Genomic DNA, 8,029 nt, shown 5'->3' on the forward strand with positions numbered 1-8,029 from the left:
CATTCTAGACCCCTGAGACATTGGTATTGTGGAGCAGCATTGTTTTGCTGTGGATATTCAAACCATTGAAATAAACAAATAAAGCAAATTTTGCAGCCACAAATAAAAGTAGACTGCCTTTTCCACCAATGATGCAAAAGAAATGCTTGCAATCAATTAATCATTCTAAAAAAACAGTTTGATCCCTCACAGAGGCTCTCATTTATCAACATTGCTTTGGAAGTGGCACAGATTTTAGTGTAGAAATGAGCTTAGGATACTGTTCTCGTGTGATTTATGAATAAAAATACAGCTGGTTACATAATATTTTGCATCCTATTTGACATGCCTTTTGACAAGCCTTTTTGTATTCCCAGGGTATATAAGAGACTATTGCATGTCATGAGCAGCACTGCACATGCAAAGGCCAAGACTGGTTACCTGCGTACATTAAAGCTGTTGCACATCTCAGAAGTTGTCAGCTCTCACATAATGCCTAAAACAAAAGAATCATGTGAAGACACAAAGGCAGGCATCTTGGCACTGCTGGAAATCACGATGAACGGGTGACAGGTACCCAATAAACTGAAGATCTCCAAGACAGCCATTCATTACATCAAAAAAGCAAACCAAACACGGTACTACCAAATTGCAAACTGGTCAGGGAAGAAAACGTCTTTCTACCCCACAAGTTGACCATTCACCCATCCGTTCCGGTGTCAGGAACTGTTGTCAGACCTCCAGGGACTTTAAAAATGAGTGGGCATTGTCGAGAAATGTCACTTTTTCAGCAAGGACAGTTTGAAGCTGGTCTGAAGTCGCACAGGGCATGGAAAAGGCTTTTCATCAACAAGAGATAGAGGGAGACCCAGTTACTCTTTGCTAGGGATCACTAGGATTGAACTGTTGATGATTGGGTGAAGGCGCTCTTCGGTGATGATTCCAATTTTGAGTTGATGCCCACTCCAGCCAACTTGCTGGTTAGAAGGAGGCCTGGAGAAGCTTACACTGTAAAAAAAAAAAATATGCTCAAAAAACGGTAAAAACACTGGGGATACCGTATATTACAGTCAAACACTGTAACACAGAACTATGTGAAATAACTAAAAATACAGGATTAGATTTTACAGTCAAAATTGATTAAAACACAGTATCTCATAGCTTATAAATGTCTGTTATGCTGTAAAACAACATAAAAATTCAGTCAAAAGAAATTCAAATCAGATTCCTTTCAGGTTTTAACTCAGTACTTTTTTTTTTCTTTTGTGAAACAGTCAAATCAATCTACAGTAATATCAGTGGCGGCTGGCCAATAGAGGGCGCCAAGGCGCCACCCCACCATCATTACCGTCAACATTACCTTGAAGCATGAGACATTAAAAAAGAAAAAGAAATAATAAAATATAACGTTCTGAACTATACGTATATAAATTATAAATTTAAATTTGCACAATGAACATTATATATTTCATGATGAGTAAAGTTGTTTCATTCATTTGCGTTATCTGATTGGTGACGTGTTTCCACCCCGGGGCGCAGAAATCTTTGGCCATAGACCGTCGTTATAAATTGTACATTATAATATGTACGTTATAAATTGCGCAGTGGCTCCTCTTCAATACAAGAGATAGGACCATGTCAGGGCGCACCTTTCCTACGCCCAAAGCTGAATGCAGCTGGATTTGCATACCACCACCCTCCCTAAGGAGCCGACGTCACAGCCGTCTACTATAAAGTGCGGTTGATTGACAGGACGAGTCGCGGGAGTAGGAGACGATCAAGCGACGAATGATGGAGAGAGAAAGCCTAAATAACACAGTTAAGTCGCTGATATCGTTACCTTTTGAGAGGAGATCGTATCAGGAGAAGGTGCATGTGAAAGAGCGGGGACCTGATCAGCCTAACATCACGATCATTCAGCAGTCCAAAGATAGAGGGAGGCAATACACCCGCTCTTTTCCAGGACCTGGTTTAGCAGCAAGGCTTGGCTAACAGCATGTAGCGAGGCTAATGCTTTATTCTGTTTTCCCTGCCTCATTTTCCAAACGTCAGGATCTGACCCAGCATAGCCCCCCCTGGATAAAACACCACCAGCCACCACTGAGTAGTATACTGTTAAAATACTATTTTTCAGATGTACAATAATACATTTGTAAAGTATGAAAACAAACTCAGTACGTAAAACTGATGATAAATGTCTGCCGACTTACAGTAATAATGTGTTATTTTAGAGAAAAATACCATTATTTAACAGATTTTTCCTAAATTATTAAGCTCAAACACCTCCAATGTAGTGACAATGCAAAGAGTTCTGCAGAAAAATACAGTTTTTTTACAGCAAAATACTTTTTGTTGGTGTTTTGTAACTGTTAGTGAGGAGGGCATACAGAGGATATGAGACTCCGCTGAACATCAAAGTATTGCATTGGGGGAACATGCTGCCTGTGCAACACTGCGTGGACTCGCTGTGTAATTCTAATAACCTTGTTGTGAAAAATTGACCAAAATAATAATAATATAATATAATAATAATAATTTTATCTATATAGCACCTTTCAAGAACAGCAAAGTCACAAAGTGCTTCACAAAACAAATAAAAACAATACAAGCTATTTTTAAAGGTACAATAAAATAAAACACAACACACAAGACATATTAAGCAAAGGCCAGACCAAACAAATAGGTCTTCAGCCAATCTTAAACACAAGGGGAGCGAGTTCCACAGAGTTGGAGCCATGACACTAAAAGCACAGTCACCTTTAGTTTTTAATCTGGAGAGTGGAACAACCAACAGGTTTTGCTCAGTGGACCGAAGAGGCCTCCCTGGAATGTAGTGTTTTAAAAGTTCTGAGATGTATGCTGGAGCCTGGCCATGGAGGGCTTTGAAAGTGAGCAAAAGTCTCTTAAATGTATTCTGAAATGTATGGGAAGCCAGTGGAGTGAAAACAGAATTGGTGTGATGTGTGACCTTTTTGGAGACCTGGGCCCTGTTCTACGAAGCAAGTTCAGTCTAGCGAGATAGCCTTGGAGCTACCTCACTGAACTGAGCGCGGTAGCCGGCGGTCTCGCTACACGGTTTTACAACGCTGGTTATCAACCTCATAAGTGGATCCAGCTAGGCAATGAGCGCGTGCACAGATATAAGGCGGAGCCCGCTGCATCTGACCAATCGCGAACATGGAGCAGTCTGGAGTGTCAGAGCAGGCGGAGAGAGAAGGGGCAGGAGGTGATCATGAGGAAGTATGACGAGGTGAAACATGTAATTAACGTTAAATGCAACACCATCGCCGCTGCTAAAGCACGGAAGGAGTGCTGGCAGAAAATTGCTGACAGTCTAAATGCGTAAGTGTAGTGGTGTAGTGCAAATAAAATATTTTGTGCCATTATCATCCTGAAATAGCACTGTTCACCATGCACTTTTACTGGAACATGCAACATATCTGATTTAGTTCTTACGTGAATTTATTCATTTTTTCATTCCTATCGTGTTTACATTTTTTGTGAGACATATAGCCCACATTAGCCCTACATGAATTCCTGTCACAATTTTAATACGGGCAATAAAATATTGTCATGGAACAGAAGTGTTGGCAGTGAAGATCTTATTACGGCAATGAGAGTTCTTCATTCCCATTAACTACCTTTAGAAAGTGTCATGTACTACCAAACCCTCCCTGGAAAACCGGTAACTTTCATCATCCGAAAAAGAGAGTGGGTCGGTCTCCGATGTCCATGGGATCCTCTAAGAACGGACAAGCCATTTTTTGGTGAGGGCTCATTGGTCAGTGAGCGGGGTTTTTATAATCCGCGAGTTCAATCTGGAACCTAACCTGCCCTGGAGCAGGTTAGCCGTTCAGCGTACGTTGCCATGGAGACTCGCCTCGCTGAGGAGTGATCCCGTGTCATAGAACAGGGAATCCGGAATCTATCCTCAAAGCTACCTCGCTAGGCAGTAATCCTGCTTCGTAGAACAGGGCCCCGGTAAGTAGTCTGGTTGCAGCATTTTGTACTAATTGTAGACGGTTTATGGATGTTTTACTAAGACAGGTGAAAAGTGAGTTACAGTAGTCTGAACGGGAATAAATAAATGTGTGAATAACCATCTCCATTTGAGCTCTGGAAACAATGTGTCTGAGTTGTGCAATATTTCTGAGATGAAAAAAACAAGGACGGACCAGGTTGTTGACATGATGATCTGGAGAGAGTGAGTGGCTGAAAGAAACACCAAGATTGCAAAGAGTTGGTTTTGTGAAAGTGGATAGGGTTCCCAGTTTCTGGTGTATGTCTGGCACTAAGCCCTCTGGAGCCAAGACGAGGACTTTGGTTTTTTCAGAGTTAAGTTGTAATGAATTATCTGACATCCAGTCTCTAACATAGCAAAGACCATCAACACATCTCGTTTGTTAACACAAAACACACTTTTAAAATCACTGGATACATGGTCCACCCCCTGGAGCACAGATAGCCGGGTCACGCCATAAAGCACAGACATGCTGTGTCTCCCCTGTACAACAGCGTCTCACACCACAGTGTGTCCTCCTCACTCATGATTGCAGATACTGCTCATTGAGAAGCAGCGCCAACTGGAAATCAATGCATGCATCTCCAAACACCAGAAAAGTGGCTCGACTTGTTTGTAGTTGCTTTTTTATCCCCACAAAAAAATACATACAGCTGCAGCCATGTGTAACGTTACAGCCAACCACCAATGGCATTATCAGATCTTGATCATGTGATTGAACCTGAAAACCTGTCTGGGTATTACTACATCACTAAACACCACTAAAATACACTGCCTGTCCTCAACCTGTAATATTAGGGCTGATAATCTAATTTTAAAGTGTGGATTAGAATCAGGCATTTATTCAGAAGGGAGATTTTTTCAAGATCACTGAGAAATTCCTCACAGCCCCTTTAAGTAAAAAAAAATCAATTAAAAACATTGTTCAGGCAATTATTGATTTTTCCCTGACGTCATAAAACATGTTGGACTGATGACAGTGTTAAATGTGCCAGATGCCTTTGACAGGGACATGTACAAGATTGCCAGCTTGTGATTGGGTGATGGACAGAGGTATGTGTGTGAGTGTGTGTGTGTGTGTGTGTGTGTGTGGGTGTGAGCAACAAGATAATACCTGAGAGAGAAAGAAAGATAAATATGAGGATTCCTGAACTGCTCTAACACAGCCGACACTAATGTTAGTTTCACGATCTCAGTTAACAGTAGAAGACAAGTTCACAGTGAGATACTAAACATTTCCCAGCAGTAAAATGGAACACATGTGGAGTTTTGTGGTGACTTACCTCACGAGTAAGCGCCCTCCCTCCATATTAATGACTCCAGCATGTTTCATTTCCTTGGTGCCCTGATGTCTTGTGGAATATTAAGGAAATATTCATCAATGAAAGCTGCAGCTTACGACATTGAACTACAACCTGGAGTGGGTATTCATCAGCTGGGATATACAGGGAAGTGAAGTGGACACAGGACTGGGAACTTCACTCTACTAAACCTGGGCTGCGCATGCAGGTAGTATTGACCAATCACAATCAATCTCATTCAACAACCAGTAGGAGTGCATCTTGACAGCTCATCATTTAACAATGGTGCTAATTAATCAATTTACAATTCTGTGTTGCAATCAGACTTTTTTCAAGATCACTTTTAAACTCCTCACAGCCTCTTTAAATAAAAGAAAAGAGGAATATTTCTGTAACAAGGTTTTGTCTTCATCTACTGCACAACTTTCTTAGTGACAGACTGCAAGTGGTGCGGGTGAATAACATTATGTCACCCACACTCACAATAAACACTGGAGCATCACACGGATGTGTGCTGAGCCCATTTTTATTTACGCTCTACACAAACGACTGCACCAGTCCTTCACCCTTCACCACATACCTCAAATATTCAGATGACACAGCCATTTTATCCTTGCTCACAGACAATAACTCCACCCCGGACTAATACAGTACTATTTTGCACTTCACCAAGTGGAGTGAAGACAACCACCTCCACCTCAACGTCAAAAAAACAAAAGAACTCATCCTGCCCCCCCACACACACACACCCCCCACACCCCAGCACCCCATCACCATAAATAACCAAACCGTCGAACAAGTGGACAGATTCAAATACCTTGGCGTGACACTGGACAATAGACTCAACTTCCATCACCACACCACTGACATTTTCAAAGAGAGTCAACAAAGACTCTCTGTCATCCGCAAACTTAAAGGACTTTATATCTCCCTGCGACTCAACCAGACCATCATCCAGCCCATCCTCTTATACTGCTCCTCCTGTTTTTTCAATCTCCTAACTGTTTCCAACCGTACCAAACTCACTCCCATCACCAACACCGCTGCCAGAATTATCGGTCTCCCACACCAGGTCTATCTGCACTCAACAGCAAGGCCATCCACCGCATCGCACACCACAATAGAACAGGACATTACACACCCACTCAACCAGTACCTCACTCTGCTGCCCTCGGGGTGCAGGTATAGGACAATAAAGCTGCGTTTCCACCAAGCAGTCCAGGTCGGTTCAGTATGGTTTAGGACGGTTTGGGACAGTTAAGTCTGATCCCGTTTGCGTTTCCACGGCAAACTGTGCCCCCTCATGGTGGGCAGCGCGTAAGCCGGATACCGGATGCCGCAGCTGGTAAACAATAGCGCGACGCCGTAGCAGCTCACCCGGCTATTAAATCCAACAAAGAAGAAAACGCAAAACAGTAAACAAAGAGCATAGATGGAAGACATGCAGCATTTCGTCCTCTCTGTGATTTTCATGTAACTCTCTGTTACAAAGTGCAATCAAGCTTTGTTTCAGAGAAGACTGTGTGCCGCCAGGAGAAATGCAGCCGCTGTCGGGGCAAGTGAATATTCTTTTGACCAATCAACTGCTGGTTTCACTAATCAGTCCCTGTTCTCTGCTTGAAGGTGAAGTAATCAGAGAAATCAGCTGGTGGAGTTTTTGGTTGGAAAGAAAACCTGCAGCCTCTTGGCCCTCCATGGCACGAGTTTGAGATCCCTGCTTTAAAACATTTTTTGAATCAGCAGGGTTTAACTGAAAATTTCTTGAAAAAAAGTGATAAAAAATTCAGAGCATAGCGGAGAGAGGATTCAGAATCAGAAGTACTTTATTTTTCCCTGAATAAATTTGATAACTACAGTTACCCTTATACACATTATAGTAGAATATTACACAAGTATTAGAAAATAATAGTAAAATGTAAAATAGCATTTTAGGTTCTTTGTCTGCAGACAGAACACTTCTGATAAAAAAAAGGGAGAAGTCAAATACTAAACATTTTAAGTTTGCTTTTGAGTTGGCTGAACTTACAATTCTAAGTAACTGACATTCATAGGAACACATCTTATCATATTCTATAACTTCAAATCTTAATTTCTATTAACTTACTGTAAGTTGTTACTTTTTTTCACAACGTTCTAAAACACAATTTTACTTCTATCATCTGACTAAAAGTTGTAGAGTCTTGTGAATTCACATTATAATAGGTGAAAATCATTGCTTTGATTCACTTTCTGTAAGTTCTCATAAATTCACATTTCTAAAACGTTGAGTCATTAATTGTCCAGAGTTTTTAAATGTATCATTTCTGTCATTTTAATCTAAATGTGTTTGACTTAAATTTGTAAAATACATGTAGGTAAAATAATCTGGAAAAAGTACACAGTAGTTTATAATCTAACAAAATCTTATCATCTGGGACAAATACATTCCCAACAGATATTTAAATAGTTACAGATGGAACATGTAAATGTAAAACATTTGTTTTATTTTAACTCTAACAAGTGAGCAAAAGCTGTTGGCTGGTCAGGAAGATCAGGAACGACAAAAAGTTTTTCCTCTACAGAGATGCTCAGACACTCTCAGGAGCTGCAGTATAAACATCCTCAGTAATGTCCTTCTTCTGATTCTATTCTCGGTTAGCAGCTTTGTTGTAACAGACAGAAAAAGACAAACATATTAAACTGTATCATCTTTCACTCAGACTGGACCACACCCTACAGTCAGAGCCAT

The sequence above is a fragment of the Halichoeres trimaculatus genome, unplaced genomic scaffold (genome assembly GCF_033239565.1).
Source record: "Halichoeres trimaculatus isolate MK-OKI-2021-1 unplaced genomic scaffold, fHalTri1.1 fHalTri1_scaffold_2, whole genome shotgun sequence".
NCBI classification, from domain to species: domain Eukaryota; kingdom Metazoa; phylum Chordata; class Actinopteri; order Labriformes; family Labridae; genus Halichoeres; species Halichoeres trimaculatus.